General features: G+C 44.6%; 1 protein-coding gene and 1 long non-coding RNA gene across 2 annotated transcripts in view; one reads left to right on the top strand and one right to left on the bottom strand.

Moving 5' to 3' along the window:
• Positions 1-3,465: 3,465 nt before the first annotated feature.
• LOC310673440 lies at positions 3,466-8,371 on the bottom strand. Its single transcript, XR_014509012.1, has 3 exons — positions 5,314-8,371; positions 4,051-4,126; positions 3,466-3,575 (listed from the first exon to the last, which is right to left on the bottom strand). It is a non-coding gene; the product is annotated as an uncharacterized lncRNA (long non-coding RNA).
• A 1,449-nt stretch (positions 8,372-9,820) lies between these two features.
• The window catches only part of HPCAL1 (hippocalcin like 1), a 77,886-nt gene continuing 64,481 nt past the window's right edge, over positions 9,821-23,225 (top strand). Inside the window, exons 1-2 of the mRNA XM_083431859.1 lie at positions 9,821-10,072; positions 10,418-10,654. The gene's annotated coding sequence lies outside the window, so the exon portion shown is untranslated. The remainder of the gene's footprint in view (positions 10,073-10,417; positions 10,655-23,225) is intronic.

Here is a 23,225-nt window from a genome sequence, read left to right as displayed (position 1 = left end):
GGGTGAACCACACTGGGTGAACACTCAGTCATGTGCCCCTAAATCCACCTCTGGGCTGGAGAAAATCAAATTATTTTGCTGATGATGTCACAATGCTTTGTCTGGCTTGTTGAAGTCATGGACCAGAAGGTCCACAACTATCAATGAGGGGGGAAAAAAGATGAAAAATGACAAGATCCAGGGAAGCAAAAGGGCACCGACTGGCACTGGAACAAAGCAAATGTTCAGTGCTGTGGATTTCTTCTCATAATTTGTTGGGCTGCATCAAATATGCCACGTTTGAAGTAGAAAAAAAGATTGGCACAGCCTACAACCGGTAGATATCACACAGCCTCCAGTTCAATTTCCTAATCTCTGTCTATCTTGCATTTCCTCTGCCCTCACATATTTGGCTCTCTGGCTCTTCATATCTCCTAACTTTCCATTACACATTTGATTGTTTATGGTATTCACACGCTACTTTGCAGGCAAACCTCACAAAGTAGTTAACATAAGGTTATTATAACAATAAGCACTTAAAAAAAAAAAGAGGTTACAATAAAATGAGAAAGACTACTGCAACCGATTCTTCTCCATCCCCTCAGAAAACCCTTGTGGTGACAGTTGGAGAAGGAGGGAGCTGGAGCTGGACAGCAGCATCTAGCCAGGCTCTTTATTTTCTTCTCCATGCTTCAGGAGCCACACATAGAAATGTTGTAAAAGCTAAGTTGCCCTATAAAGCCCAGCAGCCATTGCCATAAAGCATATAAACAGGTCTCAAAAAATCCCAGGCATTTTGTCACTCAGCTCGTAAAAAACAAAACAACCAATGCTGGAAGCTAAGGATGTTTACTGCCCTCCCCTCCATCCACCTCACATTTCTGCACTGGGTTTCTGCTAGTTATGGATTCCTGTTACCCCTCCAAGTAGGCATGGCCTCAAGGCCTCCAGAAATAGGAGCAACCATTTCAGGGAGAAGGGGCCAAAACTGGTATCTTTCCCCCCACCCCACTGGTAGCATCTTTTTATAAAATGATTTAGAAGAGAATGAAAGAGCAAGCTGCCTCCTACCAACATTACTCTGGAAAAGGCACCCTCCAAATCCAAGCCTTGGGACAAAAAACAAATGGCTAACCCGGTTTGTCACCTGCAAGCAGAGGCAGCCATTTCAGACGTGCAACTTTACAGAAATAATTTGGAAGGCAGGAGCTCTGAAGTAGTTGAAAACATCCACAGCTAAGCAAATAAAAACAGTTCCACTTCTTTGCTTTCTCTAGCAACCTTATACATATCACCTTTGTGCCTTTCTTTCAACCATTCAAAACAGAAGCAATAAGCTTCTGCTGCTCAACAAAAGGGATTTTCGCTACCCATTTCCTGAGAGCCTCGTCGGCACTTTTGATTTCTTTTCTGCTGGGTTACTTTTGGCTTCTACTCTTGGCCGCCACTCACCCGCCCCTCATAAAGCAGGGCTGGTTCTGCAGCAGCTTGAAGCTCCTCACCTGATCATCAAGAGCCAGCACAACTTCATTGTTTATATCATTTGAACATTTGCAGAAGCAGCATCATTAGATCAGAAGAAGTGGCTTACATCTCAGCTCCTTGCTGGCCCAGACAGGCTTTTCTCCAGAAAAGTGCAGAGAGCCTGTCTGGCACCCGCTCTCAATAGAACTGGTCTCGGAGCTCACTCTAAACCTGTTGTTGGCTGGCTGTGAGTGTGTGTATCTTAGAAGAAGAAGAAGAAGAGTTTGGATTTGATATCCCGCCTTTCACTCCCCTTCAGGAGTCTCAAAGCGGCTAACATTCTCCTTTCCCTTCCTCCCCCACAACAAACACTCTGTGAGGTGAGTGGGGCTGAGAGACTTCAAAGAAGTGTGACTGGCCCAAGGTCACCCAGCAGCTGCATGTGGAGGAGCAGAGACACAAACCCGGTTCACCAGATTACGAGACTACCACTCTTAACCACTACACCACACTGGCTCTTAGGGTTGCCAGATGTCCCCGGTTCCCGGGAACAGTCCCCGGATTTGCAAATCTGTCCCTGGACAAATTCCGTCCCCGGAATATCCCCAGATTTGCAAATCTGTCCCCGGGAAACGTGGCAGCGGCAGCATCAGCAGCCCAGAGCCAGCCTGGTAGCGCAGTTGGCTCTGGCTGGCTTCAGGAGCTGCTTGCTGCCCACTGCGGTGGCACCCACCATTTTTCCTTGCCGGAACTTCTGGTGAGGAAAAATGGCAGACACCACAGCAGCGAGCAGCTCCTGAAGCCAGCCAGAGCCAACTGCACTACCAGGCTAACTCCAGGCTGCTGGCTGCCGCTGCTGCCGCCACTGCCGAAGGAGAACTGGGGACGTCCAGCAGTACAGATCTCCTGCCCTCTGCCCTCTTTGCTTTGACTGATCAGGAGAGGCTCGGGAGTTGCGGGCGGGTGGCTGTTGCCCAGTTTTTAAAAAACTCTGTGCATTTATGTTTCAGAGGGTGCAAAAGAAGGGCTTTGCACCTTTATACAATATGCATGTGCGCTTGGGCCCAGGGTCTTTTGCCTCAGCATCCCCACTATTGACTCCCTGTTGCTACTCAGCTTCAAAAAAAAAAGTGTCCCTGGATTCATTGAAAAAAATCTGGTAACTGTAGTGTATCTCTGTGTTTATATATGATTCCAGCAAGGCAGGGCAGTTGCCCTGTGTTGCCCATTCCCCCTGCAGATACTCATGATTTTAGGTTAGCCCAAGTTTATACCTACAAATTGGAGAATGGAGCCCAGCCATGCTATTTTGCTTCCAGACCAGCTTATGAGTGAATTGGAATGGCAACGTCAAGCATTACTCAGCACTGATGGTTTTTATCAGAATGTGTTTGTTGTGTTATCTTACGAAAACCCTTCGGGATGGGCATACTTTCTATTTTCGATACTGTCACAATTTCATATCACTGAACTGAAAAGCATTTTTCTTTTTTCGTTTTTGTGAGCAACTTTATGGCTTGGTCTTATCATATATTCATACTTCCGCATGACAGTGTCCCCCGGGGCACTTTCACACAAAAGTCGGGACTGAAATGCAACCTATTTTCTTTGTCTAGCTGTGCAAGTCTGTATCTCACGTGTGTCATGCTGGGTGCATGAAAAAATACACAACGGTGGCTATTCTGAGAACTTGGGGAGGGAAATGAGGCAGGCAGACATTCTCAGGAAGGCAACTGTGCACTATAAAGCATTACCACGGACACTGTATTTTCTGACTGACAATCTTTTACGTTGTGGATAATGTGGAGTTAACTAAAAACATTACAGCTTAACATGTATCTGTTAACATTTGGTGAATCCTCACAGAATCTTTGGGAGTTTGTAGAGATGTGCTTCAGGTATGATACGATAATAAGACCCTTTGAGACTCTACCGTTAACTAATTCACTGTCATGCATATTTAACTTGCCATGAGAAGCAGCTGGTTTTCTGGGGGAAGAGAAATAAACACAACACATCTACTCCTGTAACCAGATCTTAAACATATTCAATTGTAAGCAAGCCCCATTCATTTCAGTGGAATTTACATCCAAGCAACATGCTTGTCTCTGCTTGCAGATGGAAATTTTGAGCTGAAGGGAAATAACATGAAAGTCCCATTAGCTGTTTCTCATCTGCTGTCAAACAAATAATTATTCAGAAATCCTGCCTGCCTTTAGCTTAACTGATAAACTACAGCTAGACACCAATTCTTCTTGCACTAAACTAACATTTGCTGTCTGATCAAAAAATCCACATATGCAACGAGCAGATCTTAAAGACCTATTTATGTACACTCTAAGCCCAGGTTAGCAATCCGGAGGGATCAGGAGTGCTGAAGAGCCGAACTGAAATGGGCAAAGGTTCAAGTATCAGCATCTGCCAGCAACAAATGTCAGGCATTTTGTTAATTTACACTGAATACTCACCTAGTTCTATTATTTCAGGAAAATATTGTCCTGCACAAGAAAATGGTGCTTTTAGGACAGACTTCCTTGAGATTTCCCCAAACACCACCATTAAAGATGAATGCTTTTGACTTCATTGCACTAAAAATGGCTTGATTACCTCAGCTGGTGATGCTGATTGGCATGCATTTGAAATCCCCCAGAAGATCTTCCTTTAAGAATTTTGCATGAGCAATCTGAAAGTAGGAAGAATGATCACTGCAGAATTTGATCAGGCGGTAGTAGTGAAGATGTGATTAAAAAGTGGCAACACCCCCCCCCCAAAAAAAACCCATTTCATTCTTTATGAGGTGAAAACCCAAGTTTTCTGCTAACTGTACAATCTACACCAGTTGCCAAATAATGTACAATACACGTGCTTGAAAACACATGTATGTTTTTACGTATACTGCACATTTCTTAAAAAGCAGCTTGGCTCTCTCATTTAAATGAAGCCTACCTAGGATGACTCCTGCACTGTAATTATTTTGGTGAATACAGGAGGACCAGTCGGTTCACATGCTTGGAGTCAATGGACCAGTGCACACGAAGAGGTGGCTGGCTCAGTTAAACCATAGTGACTCCTTCAGTTCGCAACTGAATTAGCTGGTCAGTCAAATACAGTGGTACCTCAGGTTACATACGCTTCAGTTTACAGACTCCGCTAACCCAGAAATAGTTCCTCGGGTTAAGAACTTTGCTTCAGGATGAGAACAAAAATTGTGCAGCAGCGGCACAGCGGCAGCGGGAGGCCCCATTAGCTAAAGTGGTGCTTCAGGTTAAGAACAGTTTCAGGTTAACAACGGACCTCTGGAACGAATTAAGTACTTAACCCGAGGTACCACTGTAAAAGGGGCAGGGCGCTATAGAGATTTGGAATTAGAGGGACTCCCCAAAACATATTATTTCCTGCACTCTGTATGGCAATGCTCAAACAGAAACTGGATTATGTGTAACTCTTCTATATCTGTGGTTCATGCCATGTGTTGCCCCATGAAAACATACTCTTCCACTTCATACTTTACAGTGTTTACCATGGAAACAGTGGTTGACACATGATCAATGCATGCAGCATTTGGGTGTGATGGATCACCATCTATGGATTCAAGAAGAAATCCCTTTTCCTTGCACACATCAACTAGCCAGTGTGTGTGTGTGTGTGTGTGTGTGTGTGTGTGTGTGCCTTTCCCTGTTCTGTAAGAATTCAGAAAAGGACATGCACGAACAAACAAACAAGAATGAAAAGCCAAAAGACATGCATTTTACATTACTAATAACAACAAGAACTAGCAATAGATCCAAGAGCCTTTAACCGAAAAAGATGCACTTCTAGTGACTAAATCCAACCTCATTTGTTCGTACAACAAAATTCTATTAATATTACCATTGTTGGGAAGCACATGGGCAAACAGCCATTCATGGAGAGGTCCCTGCTGGCTAATCTGTCAGATCTTATCCTGCCTTGCCAACAGCTTCAACTCACAACTCTAGAAGAAATATAACAAGAAGGTATTGGAACAAAACTTAGAGAAGGTGGCCAGTTTCTTTTCTCTGTAGCTACTACAATAAGGTTATATAATGATCTTCCCTTTTAAATACATGACTTTCCTCCGATTTGGTGTATACTTATTTTAAAATAAGCCCTAATGGGGTCAGTGGAGCTTACTCCATAGCATTAGGCTTCATTTCTGGTATCTCTGTTTTCTACACTTTCAAAAAATAATTCTGATGGTTACACAATAAAGAACCTAGAAATTCATTAAAATCAAACCAGGCTCCATAACCTCCATTTTCTCCCTTCCTCTGCCCTGGCTCTTGATGGTATACAGCCAAACGGTTCTCCTTTTCAAGATTGGTCTTGGCATAATTCCTAGGATCAGCTCTTAGCTATAGCTACTTCTGCCAAATAATCACAATATTAGTACTGAGTGCTCTTGATTATATACAACAGTTTAGATTGCTCTAATTTTAGAAAATGAGGAATAGTGCAGATGTTTGGCTTGTGTAGTTTGAAAATTATTCTCTCCAGTGATTCTTTGGTAGTCGCATGTATGCTCCACATGCTAAATTATTTTGCAAGAGGGCATTAAATTGCAAGAAGACACTTTTCAATTAAGGGTTGCATTCAGCTACTTTTTAAGAATTGCATTAACCTTAGTCGTGCCTATTAACTTTGTTGGGTCTACTCTGAGTGCCACTTGTATAGGATTTGTACAAAAAGTTTTTGCACAAGAAAATTTTCTGAGACTGGGATTATTGGGGTGCATATAAAGAACGGAAAGCAAACATCCCCTTCTCAGAAGTGGTCTTAACAAATGTCAGGTTTTATATAAAATTTGTTTCTGACAGAAGTTTCATTAGATGATTTCATGCCTTATATTTCAAGGTGCACCCCAAGCCCCGCAGACCTGTGCAAAGTCTCCTCAAGTTACCTTTCTGTCCATACAACAGCTATAATAAATTGTAGGTTGTGCTGCCAGAGAGAAGAGCCAGCAATGTTTGCAGGGTGAAGGGGCACAAATCATACCATATTTCTTTCTGAGTGCTGCTTCCTAGATAAGTAGAGAGAGGACTGCTACTGACCTGCCTTACAAGATTATTGCAATTCCAAAGCACAACTGAGGGCTGTACGGCAAGGAAGTATGCAAGCCTTCACAACAAGCCTGCATCTATGAGGCTGAGTTAGCTTGTAGACAACCTGTTTATTGAGCATTCATCATCTGCACAAGTTTTTGGGAAGGTTAGACAATATTACCTGTTTAGTGAACATTCATTCTGATTTGTTTGTAGGGGAGCTATATGACGTATCAAGCAATTGTTATCTCACACTTTCCCGTCACTTTCCTTACAGCAAAAAGTCTGATTTTGATGGGGGGGGAGTGGGTCTGTTATACAGGCGCACAAAATCCACTTTAATTAAGCAATGTGAATTTGCTAGTAGGTAAAGCTAAAATGACCCTGGACTTTTGAGTCCATTCAAAGGCGACTATGGGGTTGCGGCACTTATCTCGCTTTCAGGCCAAGGGAGCCGGCGTTTGTCCACAGACAGCTTTCCAGGTCGTGTGGCCAGCATGACTAACCCGCTTCTGGTGCAAAGGACACCATGATGGAAACCAGAGCACACAGAAACACTGTTTACCTTCCTGCTGCAGTGGTACTTATTTATCTACTTGAACTGACATGCTTTTGAACTGCTAGGTTGGCAGAAGCTGAAACAGAGAAATGGGAGCTCACTCTGTTGCCAGGATTCGAACCACAAACCTTCCAATTGGCAAGCCCAAGAGGCTCAGTGGTTTAACCCACAACACCACCTGTGTCCGCTGGTATGTGAGTGGGAGACAGAGGAAATGTGTCACTGTTAATTCTCCTTGACCTCTCAGCAGCTTTTGATACTATTGCCTGAGGTGTCCTTCTGGTGTCCACCCCTAAAGTTAGGGGTGGTTGGCACCGCTTTGTGGAGGTTCCAGTCCTACCTGGATGGACATTTCCAAAGGGTGATGCTTGGGGGGTGCTCTGCAGCCTCACAGCACCTTCAATGTCAGGTTCCTCAGGGTGATAAGAGCAACATTTTTGCCTGGTGCCTAAAGATATGCTGGCTCCAGTGACTGAACTAGTCAAGCAGATCTATATCTGTATCATCTATATCTATATCTATATCATCTATATCATCTATATCTATATATTTCTCTATACAGTAAGGTGATCCTTCAAGTAAACTAGTTCCAAGCTGTTGAGGGCTTTTATATACTAATAGTAACACCTTAAATTTGGTCCTGTAACAAACTGTCAGCTAGTGCAGATCTCTGATTTATGCAGTCAGACGGTAAGGTGTCTATTCTTTGATTCAGTGTTCTTAGCATCAAATTGCCAGCCTGCCTGCCCCCATAATTTAATTCAGATTCACCCTTTCCAGGAAAAATACAGTTAGGGGTGCTTCCAGGTAACCCGTTTATTCATTCTGATTTGTTTGCAGGGAGTTTAAATGCCTTCTGGTTTGTTTGCAGGATAATGTGTAAAAGCAGGTATAACCTCACACTTTCTAGTGCAGTTATAACAAGTCTGATCTGTTGAGAAAGCCAGTTCGTTGCGCGAGACCTCCCAATCAACCACAACAGCAAAACCTGACTGCCAGTATATTATCAAATCCCATTCAAAAAGAGTGACAGTCTGGAAGCACCCTAAGTTGAGAAAAAGACCTGTTGCCAACTACCCATTTTCAATATCTAACCAACCCTTTACAATATTAAGCCCCCTTCTGGAAGCCCCATAGTGTATTGCTTAACAACTAGGGAGATCTGAGTTCTGACCCTCAGCTAAACTTAAAGAGCTTTTGGACAAGAGCTTAATATTTTAAGGGAAGTCTGGATACCACAGGCAAGTGGTTGGAAACAGGTTTTGGGGTTTTTTTAATTTATGAGATTTCCCCCAGGAAAGTTGTAAGTCTAGGGTGGGCAGAAATACTGCTAACAGTGGCAAAATAGGTCAGTGCATCTGACAGTTAACCAGAAGGTTGGTGGTTGGAGTCCAGCCAGAGATGGCTGTGGACAGGATCCCTGCATCGCAGAGTTTTGGACTGGATGACGCTCAGGGTCCCTTCCAATTCTACGATTCTATGACTCTGCAAAAATATATAGAATAAAATGTGTAAGGCAGGAAGAACCCACACCCCACAATAAGCACCCTATAAACCCCAGCGTTCCAAGACTACCCGCCATGCTAGTCTTCATCCTGATGTGTTTCCACTTAATGATTTCAGGGCCAACTCGGCCATGAAGTGGACGGAGGCAGCTGCTTCAGGTGGCGAAACCGCAAGAGGTGGCACGCAATCTGCCCTGTTGCTTGCATAGAAGCGACAGTGGCACCAGCGGCTTTCAGTGTGAAATCTTGCAAGATCTCCCAGAAATTTCATGAGATCTTACGCACTGCACAGGATCTCACCACAACCTGCTGCCGCCACTGTGCAACCCAGGGAATGGAGGCTTAGGCAAGGGTAGAGCAAGGCATGGCACCTTCCTGGTTTTCTTCAGGTAGCAAAACAGGACACACTGCCCTTGCATAACTTATCATTTCCCTTTTGTTGTTTGGATGCTTCTTTTTTTCAAAAAAGGAAGGTGAAACACAGTGGAGTGGAGTGGGAAGTAAACATGTAAACCAGGGATGGGGAACAATCCTCATCCACGATATGTGTCATTGCCTGTGGTACCTTCCTCAACCTGGTGTCCTGAGCTGACTACTACAGCTCCCATCATTCTTGACCTCTGGCCATGGTAGCTGGATGTGATGCGAGTGGAGAGTTAGAAACATGGAGAGAGGGGGAAGGAATGACGACAACAGATTTCCCATCCTTATCAACAACTGAGGGTGTGATGTTGCACGTGAGCTGCAATAGAAAGGCTAGCCGCTGCACTGCAGAAGCGTTTCTGTTTTAATTTGACTTGCAGAATGTTAACTTGAAACCGCCGTCCTTACACAGAACGGGCACTGCTCAATAAAGAAGCATCATTAATAAGGATTCAGGGGTAACAGGGCATGGACTGGCATAGAATCATAGAACAGTGGAAGGGACCTTAAGGATCATCCAGTCCAACCCCTGCAATGCAGGAGTAAGCGGCTACCCCATAATACGAGATCAAACCTGCAACCTCGGCGCTATCAGCACTGTGCTGTGCTCGTCTAACCAACTGAGCTATCCAGCTGGCAACCTTAACGAGCGAGGAAGCTACAGCCGTGTGCGCTGGGACTCCGAGGCAACGCAGCTGCCTCTGCACGGAGTCGAAAGCAGCCGGGCTTCTTCCTGGGCGCGAGCTGAGCTCACGCTGCCGCGCCCTCCGCCCCTGCCCGGCCGCTTCCTTGCACATTTGTTTTCCCACGCGGGCAGCGGCGGCGCACCAACTCCCCTCCGCCCTTCCACTCGAGCGGCGGCAGCGAGTCACTTTTGTTTTTCTCGGGACTTCCTCGCAACTTCCTCCCCGCCGTCGGCCTGGGCAGCGTGGTATCTGCGGGGCGTGGAGGGCCATACCAAGCGCGGCGCAGCAGCGGGAGGCGCCAACTCGCTCCGAGCCCCAGCCCGGCCGCTTGGCAGAGCCGCGCTGCCCGGTCCCTGCAGGCGAGCCCTCCCGCGGCGGAGGAGACACGGAGGGCAGGTGAGGAAAAGGCGACGCGGAGCGGGCGCGCGGGAGCCGAGAGCCGCCTTGCTAAGCCGCTACCCCTCCCGGGCCGCGCGTGGTCCGCCCCCTAATCCAATATGAGCGCGGCTTCTTTTCCCCGTCGGGCGTAAACCAGCGCGGAGGCTGCGAGCGGCTCCCGAGGGCTCGGCGCGCGGTAGTGCTTGGCTGTGCGCGCTATGGGGAAGTGAGCGCAAGCTGGGCGCACGGCCCTTTTTACGCGTCTGGCAACTACTTCTGTCTCTCAGACGCACTTTTCTTTCTCTCTATCTTCCTCCGCTTCCTCCTCCCCTCCCTTCACTTGGGCCGCTCGTTTCCTTTCAGGCTGCATCTGCTGCTGCCGCCGCCGCTGCCTCCTCGCCCTTCCCGCTCTCCCTCGCCCGGCTCCCTTTCTCGCCGACGCCGAGGCGCGGCTGCAGCTGCGAGGGAGCAGAAGCCAGCCAAGCCAGCGAAAGGCGGACTCGCCCGTCGCAAGCAACTCCCATCTTCCCGGTCGGTCTCGGGGCCCCACCGCGCCCTGCGAAGAGCGAGGAAGAAGAGCGCGCAGCAGCCGCGAGTCCGGTAAGGGGGCTTTGGAGCGGGCTGGCGGGGTCTTCGTCCTCTCTCGGCTCGGTTGTTTTCTGGACCAGCCTCTCCCTCGCCAAGGCGACTCTTTGAACCGAGTGGGGAACTTTCCCTGGTTTTGCAGCCATGTCACGGGACTCGAACCGGAGGCATTGCATTTTTGCAGGTATCCTCGCGCAAAAAAGAGATGCCCAGACACGTAAGACGAGGCGGGGTTGACCGCTATGGAGCGAGGTGTGTTCTCACAAGCCTCTGGGCCAACTTGCATTAATGTGGCCAGTTCGGGAAGAAAAGAGCTTTACACCCTTCTCAGGCTGCCTTCCAGGATTCCTGGCAGCAGCTTTTCTCCCACCCCGGTGTGTGCTTGGTTTCAATTCATTTTGCAACAACGCTGTGGTTTTTTTGTTTTTGGCTGCCGCTTCGTGATTCGTGGTTGTTGAGGCAAACTCGTACATTTCTCTCTTTCCTGAGAGAGAGAGACTTGGTTCACTAGGGAGACGAACGGCTCTTCCAACTTCGTCCTGCACCCGGGGTGGGGGGAAACCTGTGGCTCTCCCGATGATTTTGGGACTACAACTCCCATCACTCCTGACCGTTGACCGTGCTGGCTGGAGCGAGTTGGAGAGGCATATAGGTTCCCCACCCCTTGTAGACGCCAGTACTTGGAGGCACTTTCTCTACCCCACCCCCACCCCCTGCTTTCTGAAAGGTGACAGTCCTTTGCTTTGGGCTGTAGGAAATAGAAATGTGTGGTCTTTTGTGACTGTTAGCATGCAAGCTGTCCCATGCCGCAAAAGAATACTAGCATTAAAGTTATTCAGTACCCACAAGGCTTGTGTTAAGGGTAGTTAATATTTGACTGGTCAATGTACAAATGCATAAATATTAAGCTGCTACTAACTTCAAAACAAAGACTCCTAGCTGCTGTTCTCCAAACTGTCTTGTCAAAACCCCTCCTCTTAAAACACAGATCTGACTTCTTCCAGATGTGTATATTGATAAGAGAGACAGTTATAAATCTAGGGTTTGCAACTGTTTCTGGTTGAATTGGCTAGATAGTTTATGGAGACAACATACTTGAGCTTCTGAAAAGATCTTTGACATTTGGAGTTTCTTAGGGAATGACGTGTAAAATAATCCACTTGTCCTTTTCAAACAGCTTTCCATACAAACAGATTTAACGACAGAATAAGCAGCAAAATGTAGCCTGTCAGCATCTGAAATAACACTCTCCTCTCCTTGTGAGTTCGCATAACAGCTAGATGACTTTGCATCTCTCTTGAGGATATATCTCTAGCTTAAACGCATTTGCTTCTTATAAGTAGCACTAATTTCAGTGGAAACTATTTGAATATATCTGTACTTAGGATCACAGCCATCATGACTTGTTTGTTTGTTTTAAATGATTTCTATGCAGCTTTTTACTTACACACACAAAAAAGTGCCACGGTGCTTCACATCATTAAAAAAGAGAGAAAACAATCCATCAGTAATTGAGTAATTTTACTCAGTATTAAGTCCTGCTCAGATCAGTGGAGCCTGCTGGCAAGTCTGTGTTTATAGCATTGTTATCTGTAATATGTGTTCATGAAATATTGGCAGCAGCAACAGAAAAGCTTCCAATGGGCATGTCAGGCAGTGCAAATGCTTCTTGCAGTGAAAGGGACTGGGCAGCTCACTAGTCCAGTCCTTACATTAGCAACACATTCTGCAAGTTAAGGCGCCATCTTGAGCTCGAACCTTCCAGTGTTTGAAATTAAGCTATAGTGTTGGGAGCACAGGGAATGTTCTGTAAACCATTATTGTGATAAAGCTTGCCTTGCATGGGTTCTTGCCAATGTCCCGTCAGTGCTTCCTGCTGCCACTAAAAAAGAAAAGCCGTGACAACAGTTAATCTGCTATGACTTTGAAGTGCCCTGCCTACTGGTCTTTGAGAACTGCTTTCTGGCTTGTATGACTGACCCATGCCTGTTGCACACACACATATATATGTGCTTTTGCAAGCTCCAGACTGTCTGGGTACAAGTCAATCCAAAAAAGGTTTAACTGACTGAGTAGTCAACATCCTCCTTTTATCAGGGAAAATCCAACCTAGGCTTGTCCCACCTGCCCCTCAGTTGTCTGGATGTCCCTCCTCATGGGGCCTGTTCCTCATAAATTCTCAGATCTTGGTCTAGTTCCAGTCTTGATGTAGATTGTGAAGTCTTCCGGGGGAAGGGTCGCTGTCACGTGTGAGTTTTGTATAGTATAACTGGCACTAAACAATTCTTTTACAGGAGAGACATGAAGAGGACCCTGAGATTCTCAATTTTAGTGTGTTGATAATTCAGTATGTCAGTTGCCTTTTGCACTTAGTGGTTGTGGTGCTTCTGTGCATCTCATACAAGCAAATTTAAGAATGACGGAGTCCTCTTCTCTCAAGGGGTACATGATTCAGTGGAAAGGGAATGTTCCAGATAAGTAGACCTGAGCTATAAGAAAGAAATTAGTTTGCGTCACATTTCTTTTCTGGCGGAAGCAGAAATGCTAGTTATAAGTATTTGACTCCTATTAATGCGATGCTGATGAGCATTTCCAGTACTTTGAAAATTGTTTTTAACTGCAAGAAAGTAACCATTTGAGTTTAATGTGACAGAAGATCTCAGAGCATTGCTCATGGATTTGTAATTTACTTGCTGAAATAAGATGATTTATCCCAAAGCAAAGTCAGTTAAAAGAGAAAATAGTTTAGCATCAGTTCTTTCCAGCAAGGGAAACACTTACTGATTATAGCCCAACAAATCTGGAAAGTACCTATTTTGGGAGAGAATCTGTGGTTATATTGCCCATACTCCCCCCCCCATTAAATCCTGTTGTAATTTTCTGATTGTGGAATACTCTGAAAAACTCTTTGTGATCGTGCAGTCCTATGCATGTCCACTTAGGAATAAGACCAAATAAGTTCAATGAGGCTTACTCCCAGGTGAATGTGTATTGGCTTTGTAGCCTCAAAGTGCATTTGTAAGCATGTGTGCTCGGGAGCAAGTTGCATTGAATTCAATTTACTCCCAGGTAAGTAGAGCTAGGGTCTGCTTAATGTGTTTTTTATATCCCTATGATCTTGCTTAATTTTGCAAAGGCTGTAAATGAAAGCCTTGCATTCTGCTCTGTTCACTTACTCCCACTGAAACCAGTTTGGGTTTCTGCTATATAACTGATTATAGAATTCCATCTGAAAACTAGCTTGCGGAAAATATTAATTCCTTAAGAAAGAAGATTTTGAATGTTCTGGGAAGTTGTGATGTATTATGGGTGTTAATTTGTAGTAATTGGAATTGTTTTTCGTTACTGGATTGACAGATCAATTATTTTGTTGTTATTCGGCAAGCTTTTAAGTTTCTGATATTTAATAATACTTCATCTTGAGTCAAATATATATATACCTTTAGGGCATATGAGGCAATGAAAAGCGAGGGAGCTTAACCCTCAGTAGAGTTAATTTCTGCTGGCAAGATGTCATTTATCTCTTGCTCAGGTTGACCGTATTAGTAAGGTAATGTTGGCTACCCCTGGTGGCTGAGCTATAAATTCTTTACCAATGCAAAAAGGCTTTTGCATACAGAAACCCATCAATTGAACTTCAATGAGCATTGCATGTTTTAAATTAATTCTGGATTTTTCGGTATTCTGCCTGTTTGCAATCGAACAAATGTGCAAGACAACAAATGATCTTCACTCTAGCAGCTTATTGCTAATTGCAAATCTCTGTTGGCATATTGATTTTACATGTGCTTGCTTGCTTTGATTGATGTAGTCCAAAGTCTTCCTCTAGTTGTCATCTTCCATACTACAGAGAAAAAGCGAAAGAAAAAATTGTGAAAGAATATTAATGGGGGTGGAATGCTTTCCTCCCCTCCTTCCAAGAGTAAAGAAAAAAAGCAAACTCTAAAAAGTAACGGGAGGGAGAACTATTGATTGATTGCTACACATGGGACATGGAACCTTCAGGTGCCTACTAATTTTGGCTGAACGTGCTTCTTTGTGATCTCTGAATTCATTAGTGCTGCGGCATTCATGTCTGAAAACTAAGTAGCTTTTTCATAGGGGAAGTGCATTAATTCCCCCAGAGTGCACTATCTAGGGCAGGTAGTTCCAGCTAAAATATTACGTATTACTCATAATTGGAATAATGAGGCCTATCAGTCTTACAGGAAGCCAAACTGCCTACCAAAACGTGGGATAGCTCAGTCGGTAGAGCAGAAGACTCTTAATCTCAGGGTCTTGTGTCCAAGCCCCACGTTGGGCAAAAGAGTCCTGCATCACAGGGGGTTGGGCTGCTAGATGGCCCTTGTGGTCCCTTCCAACTCTACAATTCTGTGATCTCTGATGTCTAACAAACAGAATACTTTGTTGTCTAGACAAAAACGGGCACCTTCCCAGTCAATAGAGGCAGGGTAGGAAACCTGTGGTTATTCAGATTTTGCTGGATTAAAACTCCATTCATCACTGACCATTGACCGTCTTGGCTGGGGGCTAATGGAAGTTGGGACATTTGAAACTTCCTTACAAATGAATTGTACTGAGGAAAACACATTCTCCCCCACGTTGTAACTTCAAATGACTATGATGGTGTTGGGGACCATTCTGGTTGACCAACAGACTCTCCAGTCATAGAACCACTATCATGTGACTTTTAAACACACAAGAGTATGAGTAACCAAATTTACTTGACCACTCAGTTCTAACTGCTTCACTCCAGTTATAATATACTTTATTTTAATTAAAGTAGCTTTAAGAAATAACGCTAGGGTTCTTTGCACATGTTCCTCAGTTACTCTACGTGGCTTTCCAAACCTCTTGAGCTGCGACCCTTTTTCTCTGTCATATTGGAAATAATACATAAGTACCGTATTTTTCGCTCTATAAGACACACTTTCCCCCTCCCAAAAAGTAAGGGGAAATGTGTGTGTGTCTTACGGAGCAAATGCAGGCAGGAGGCTCTGCTCAGCGCTCCCTTTAAAGAGCCACATGGAGCATGTGTGGGGCTCTTCAGGGCTTTTCCCCAAGGATGGAAAAGGGCTGCCCTTCTCCCTCCTCGGGGAAAAGCCCCCAAGAGCCACACACACACTCCGCACGCTCTTTAAAGGGAGTGCAGCTCTTGGGGGAACCTTAGCCACGCGCAGCCTCTCCTGGGTAGGGGATGAAGGCTCCCCTTGCCCGGGAGAGGCTGCGCGCGGCTATCCCATAAGCCAGGACAGCAAGCGGGATCGCTGCTCAGCGATCCCGCTTGCTGTCCTGGCTTATGGGATTCAGAATGTTTTTTTTCTTGTTTTCCTCTTCCAAAAACTAGGTGTGTCTTATGGTCTGGTGCGTCTTATAGAGCGAAAAATACGGTAGCTCAAAAGGCAAATGTATACAAGCAACAGAAGACTTTGCAGGAATCTGAGTTCTGAATAACTCTGGGCCAAATTTAAAAATAAATAAATACTGGGGGAAAATATTTATTTCAGAAAACCAGGACACAAATTAAGGCATAGTTGAAAGTTTGAAACACACACACACAACACACACACACACACACACACACACACATTCCTGCAGTTTCACACTGTCCTATTTTAGACATCAAAGGCTGGAAAATAAGGCAGACAAATACACAAGTTTGCAACATTCTTCCTTGGCTCACGATAAAAAGATCAGGGATTTGCCTTTGCTTTTCAAACTTAAGAGGTTTGGAAGTACATTCATCTGATGGGTGTAAAAAAAGCAACAATATTGACCAAAGCAGGAGCTGTGCATACCTCTGTGCTTAAGATAAAATGAGATTATAGGGGCTTCTTTAATTGTTGTGGTCTTGCATCCTAATTGGAGTCTATCCATCCACAAGAAATTGTTTGACAGTCTTCCTAATCACAACAAGTTACATCTTATTTAGACAAATTAGATAGGAGATTAGGTAGAAAAAGGTGCCGCCACTCTAATGGGCAGGAAGGCATACCACTGTATTTCGTAAGAGGGAGGAAATCTTCCACTGTGGCCTTAAAGTGATTTCATAATCAATATAAATATTTTAAAGTAGTAGAAGTGCTTGCTGCAATTGTTTGCTGATAAAGAATTCAAATTAAAGCCAAATGCGTTGTGTACCAAGTGCAACATCCTTAGTTGCCAGAGCAACACACTGTAGTGTACTTTGTGAGTTGAAAAAAATTAGAACCAATAAGCCAAGAAAGTTTGGGTAGAGGCACTTTTAATGGCATATCCTATCTGTAGAACATCTGGGGCCTGGTTAGCCTTGAACTTCAGTCTTCCATGTAAATATACAGCAAGCAGGCCAGAACATGAATTGGATTTGTCTTCAAGATGGCAGTAGGTTTGCTTAATGCAGTATAATACCAATATGTTTAGATATTCAATGTGTGTGTGAAGACTTCTGAGAGTGACTGATAGGAATTTTAACAGTAAGTTGAAATGTTGTGTGCAAATAATAATCTGAGATTCAGTAGAAAAGTTGGAAAAATGGGAGACTTCTGTTATCTAATGGTCAAAATGCACAGCAGACTCCTAAGTAATAGTCCACGCCACACCAACAGTGAACGAACCAAACCACATGGAACACAAAATGCCTCAGACTTTAGTAGCAATCCAAACACCTAGATTTTAAGACTGTCAGTCATATTTTCTAGTAGTTCTGTATATCAGTGCATACACTGTTGCAAGCACATCCTTTAAACGGGGGGTGGGGAGCCGTATTATGAGCAGACCTGAATCAGATTCTCTTCACACATTACTCAGAGCTGTGAGGCCATGTGGTTGCTCATCTCCCTCTTACCCATTACATGTTGAGTAATTTCTGAACTGAGGAGCATTTTCTATTCCTGTAGGCTCGCTGTGTGGTTTAGGGCCCTGTTTGAGGATTCTAAATATTTCACTGATAGAAAAAGCTTCTTCTTCAGAAGCTATCCTTCAGCCCTGGAGGGGATATTGAGGAGCTGTGCAACCTCAGGGGCAGAACTAAATGTCCAGACTTATTGCCCCTTATGTGTTGCCCGTTCACTCAAATAACACACCAGGAGGGCTCTTGCACTGAGTCCAATGTGTAGGCAACAGCATGGGAACGAAGAGAAAGGGAAATCTTGCTGGGAGGGGAGATTACCTGTATGATACACAGGGCCAGCCCTACTATTGGGTAGAGTGAGGCAGCTGAGAATAGAGGAGAGAGGCGTGCATGTTCCACACATAGCCTGGCCTGCACCTGATGCCATGAGATGTAGTAGATGTCTCTCTCCCATTAGCTGTGCTCTCTGCATCAAGGCAAGGCCTGACTCGGGTGTTGGGATAAGATTCCTTGCTGGAGGCAAGGTAGGGTTCAGGCTGTGCTCTGGGGAAGCGAGGAACAAACTGAAACTGAACCCTGATACTGAGCGGTAGAAGTAACAGTAGCAGCAGTCACCTATTTGTTGGCAGCATTTATGCTGCAAGCTGCTGCTCTGTATATGAGAGACACAGCCTTCTCCTACTACAGGTCTTCCTGGGTCACCTTAAGGTCCTCCATTGGAGTCCTCTGAGTCCAGAAGATGGCAGTGCCACACCTCCATACCAGTGGGACACTCGCCGCACAGGTTCATGGCGCTGCATGCCCTCCCAGGTCCAGGGTCACAACACCATTACCAGCATTGAAATAAGATTTATCTGCCAGGCTGGTCAGATTCTGCACATGGAACTGGGTGGTGGGCTGCACCATTTCACCCTTTGCCTCAGCAGGCAAAATTTATTGGGCAGTCCCTGATTAAATTTAGCACACATTACAAGAGGCTTCAGTTTTCATCTTGGCGGTGGTGCTCCTGCATTTGTATTGAATGTAATGGGACATACGACCAGAGGAGGCTCTTGGCAGTTTCAATATACTGCTTCAGTGTTAAACTTGAGCAATGGGAAGCAATGCCTGTGAACAGGAAGGAGTACGTGGGACGAGGCGTTGCACAACCACCTTCTGTTTGGGGTGTGCCACCCATACTGCCCTGACAGTTTTTCTGGGCTGCTATATAAACGGGGAGGTGGCATGTGTGAGTTGCATCAGATCTGCATGTCAGGTCCTGCTGAACCCTCTGCAAATGAGCTGTAATGTTTGATCTCTTCTAAGAAACAAAACAAAACAAAAAAACCCCTTTGCTACGAGCAATCTTGGCAGCTAGATTTCTGTCAAAATAACAGATACTATTTTTCTTTTTCTTTTAGTCAGAGACCTAGGGAATGGCCAGGATAAGGAAATGCATTTTGCCGAGGTCGTTCATTTTTGGCATGTATATTGTATAAACTTCATTTGGAGTTTTTGTTTTGGTTTGAGGGGAGCATCTTCTTGAGCCACAAATCAGGTGTGGGGGGGGGGGAAGCAAAGTCAGCCTGGCTTTCCATGATTTTTAAGTTCATTTTGGGTATGAGCATTCATTCTGCTTTACTCCCTTTATTTCAGTTTTACATAAGTGTGTTAAATACAAATCCTTTGCTTACTGTTCGCATGTGTGAGAGAACCCCGGTTGGTTTCCAGCTGCTATAATATCTGCAATCAGTCTTAACTTTACTCAGCTGGCTATGTTGTTGTTGTTATTTTGTTCTTTTAAGTAACCTTTCTGTAATAGTGTATTATTAGAATTTGCTTCTGCATGTTGTTGTTGGCCTTGCATTTTATATCTCTGCATGGTAAAAAGCAGCTGTTTCCACTTGGTCTCCTTTGGAGGTTCAGTTCACTGTCTTGTGTATGTGTGAGGGATACCCACCATTTCACCCTCTTGTTCATTGCATCTTCTCTGGCCTTCTTCTGTAGCTACATCGTGGCAGCCTATCCCATCCACATAATCCCAGCTGATCAGTATAGTCTACCCGAAGCCTTTGTCATTACAGCTTTCCATGCCTCCTAGGGCTCTTAAGATGTGCGCTAAATTCACCGTAGGTTACAGAATGATTTGGAACGTGAGAGTGTATAGTAGAGCAGTCTTCAACCTTTTTATACCCAGGACCACCCAGTTTTAACCCAAAACTGTTTGGTTTTAACCTAGACATGCGTGCGGGGGGGGGGGGGGCTTTCTGAATCTTTTCCCATACAGTATACAGTGGTGCCTTGCAAGACGAAATTAATTCGTTCTGCGAGTTTTTTCGTCTTGTGAATTTTTCATCTTGTGAAGCACGGTTTCCCATAGGAAATACATTAACGGTTCCCCATAGGAATGCATTGAAAAAGGCGCAAGACGTTTTCGTCTTGCGAAGCAAGCCCATAGGGAAATTCGTTTTGCGAAGCAACTCAAAAAACAAAAAACTCTTTCGTCTTGCGAGTTTTTCGTCTTGCGAGGCATTCATCTTGCGAGGTACCACTGTATTTGCATTGTTGCAGCGCTCCTCTTGCAACCCACCTTAGATCAAGCCATGGCTTAGCAGTGTATCCTGACCTACCAGTTGAAGACCAGTGAATTAATATAAAAAAAATTGTAATACGTTAAATCTATGAATGTACACCCACTTTCCACACTGAGGATTCCATAGCGTTACAAAACCTTGCCGTGACACAGACAGCACAGAATAGAAAGAGAAGTCAAAGACAGATGGGAAATTGATAGGAGCAACCTCCTAGAACACTGCTTGCCCTGCAATCCCATGATATTTACTCATAAGCAAGTCTTCCTGGGTATAGTGGAGCTTACTTACAGATAAACATGAGTAGGATTATAGCCCTGATAGATAAATAGGAAACAAAATGTGACATTCACCATTCTCACCTCTCCTGTTCTAATTTTCTGCAGTTGGAGCTTGTGCATGCATTTTCCAAAAAAGGGAGACAATGGAACATGAGCATATGTTTTCCTAACAGCCACAAATTATTTGTAGTGTACACAGTATCTGGGTTTGTATGTAATGAAGATAATTAAGCAATAGCACCCCTTTTTGGCATCCCCTTCTCTGATGGTGATAAAGCTGTTAAAGAGTGTGAATGGAAAGAGCACAAAAATCAACTGCCTTGCAAAACAGTCCATGTTGAACTGCTGAAAATGAGTGGATTGAGAACTCTGGACTTGGTATGCTGTGACTTCAACATAATGGCCTCCCCCACATACCCACGATGTTGAACAAAACACTCATTATAATGATATGGGCTCTCTTTGCTACTACCTCCTAAATGTGTAGGCATGTAAAATCTTACAAATGTCTACACTAGATGATTTACTTGTTGAAACAGTATTTTCTGAGCACTGTAGCCAAGAGCTAACTGCTTGGCAGTCTTCCACATGATATTCTTGCAGAGAAGCTGGTAAAATTTGGTCTGGGTGTGGTAACTGGTAGGTGTATTTGTAGCTCCTTCCTTTTTAACATGCAAGATGTACTGTATTTTTTGCTCTATAAGACTCGCTTTTTCCCTCCTAAAAAGTAAGGGGAAATGTGTGTGCGTCTTATGGAGCGAATGCAGGCTGCGCAGCTATCCCAGAAGCCAGAACAGGAAGAGGGATTGCTGCTTTCACTGCACAGCGATCCCTCTTGCTGTTCTGGCTTCTGAGATTCAGATTTTTTTTTCTTGTTTTCCTCCTCCAAAAACTAGGTGCGTCTTATGGTCTGGTGCGTCTTATAGAGTGACAAATACGGTACTTGCATGTAATCGTGAGGGATGCATCCTTCTAGGCCAGTGATGGCCAAACTTGGCCCTCCAGCTGTTTTTGGACTACAGTTCCCATCATCCCTGGCCACTGGTCCTGTTAGCTAGGGATGGTGGGAGTTGTAGTTCCAAAACAGCTGGAGGGCCAAGTTTGGCCACCACTGTTCTAGGCAGTTCAGGCAATTGCAACTCACATTGCAACTTCCCTAGGGGGAAGGGACAAATCTCAGTGTGGTTTGCAAAAGGTATTGCATTCAGTCACTGGCCTCTCTGGGTAGGGTTGGGAAAGACCTTTCTCTGAAATCCCGGAGAGAGCTTCCAGTAACTGTAAGCAATACTAAGCTACAAAGAATACTGGTCTGACTTGGCTTAAGGGAAATCTTCCTATGTTCCAAATATTGTTGGGGGAAAATGTGGCTGATAGGCCCATGTGTTTCCACAGCATATAAATTTTATTGTCGTGTGTAAAATGGCCCCGTGGTTCCGTATCAGATTCATTTTCACCCCTTGTGCTATGCAGTGTTCTGCCTAGAACTACAATATGATGATTATTTCAAGCACTTCTCCTTATTTTTGGGTCTGTTCCTTATTTCAGACATGTCTGTTCAAACTAAATTTGAAACCGTCGATTCCATAGGGCAACCTGAATTTTGGATAGGCGGCGAAGGATAGGGTTGTGCCAAGTTCTTACTGGTTAAGCTGAAAACATAGCAATGGAAGCTGTTGAAATATTTAGTCTTTCTTGTTTTAAAGTTAGTTTCAGCCGCAACCTTAAGGGTCATGCTACTTGGCATCCTGGAGCAGAGACTGTCCCAGTGGCCTGGAACATTTTACAGCAGCTGAGTTAAGTGACGTGTAAATATTTCAGCATGTGAAAAGTTGGAAGGCTACTCCTGACCCAGTTAATGGCTGTTTCAGAAAGGTTCTTGGAATTGGCAGGCTGTTGCTGTCGATCCTCTGCCTCTTAGAAGCAAGCGCCATGTAAAATGGGATTTGCTCCTAATTCATAGTTGTTGCTTGGGATGAAAGCATTTTTAGTGCAGAAGCCAGAAAAGAAAACGTGGATGGAAAGGCGTGTGGGAATGTTTTCCCAAAAGAAAAAAAGCCAGAGTCAGAAGAAAGCCAGAATCATTGTTTGGGGTGTCAATATTCATTTATTGTAATCTGACTTTGAAGACGGTACAAATGCTACTGTATTGCCAAGTAATAGTGAATTAAGTCAGACCTCAAGGAGGAAGAGTAAACCTTTTTTTAATTGCCATTAATAGGACAATTGTGGTACCAGAAGGTAATGACATGTATTTATGCTTTAAATTAGGAACTAATTAATTCCTCCTTCCTTGGCCTTGGAGAAAAAAAATTGTTTTTCCTCAGAGTGATTAAAAAAAAACGCCCTGGACAACCATGACCTGCTTATTCACCTTATTCCAGATCAGTACATTCAGTTGCAATAGAACAGCTATGGCTAACCTGTGCCCTCCCAAGTGCTTGTGGCCTACTCCCCGCCATCATCCCTGACCATCAGCCATGTTGTCTGGGGCCGATGGAGCTGGAGTTCAAGAGCACCTGTGAGGCTGCAGGTTTCCCCATCCTTTCCATAGAACTCTGTGGAGACTTTCTGGGACAGATGCAGGGCCTGCAACCCATTTCCCCTCCTTGCTCCCTTGTTTGGGATTTACCGCACATACATAGAAGAGAGGACTCCCATTTCTGAAGTTTTTGGCGTGGCAACCCTAAGCATTGTGCTTCCACCTCTTCCTGTGCCTCTTGCCATGCTTCATATATTATTCCCAACTTGGGTAAAAAGTATAATTCATGTATGGAAAGCCTGCATGTGGGCTGCAGTGTAGATTTTGTATGAGAAGTGGCTTTTGCAATGCTAGTACTGACCAGCTATTGCACTCTGATTGAAAGCTGTTTTGCTGCATGCCTTCTTAACAGTATGTTTGGGTT

The sequence above is a fragment of the Podarcis tiliguerta genome, assembly GCF_965153285.1.
Source record: "Podarcis tiliguerta genome assembly, chromosome: 3".
Lineage (NCBI taxonomy): Eukaryota > Metazoa > Chordata > Lepidosauria > Squamata > Lacertidae > Podarcis > Podarcis tiliguerta.
Note: the sequence above shows the minus strand (reverse complement) of the source record. Positions and strands in the feature narration are given on the sequence as shown.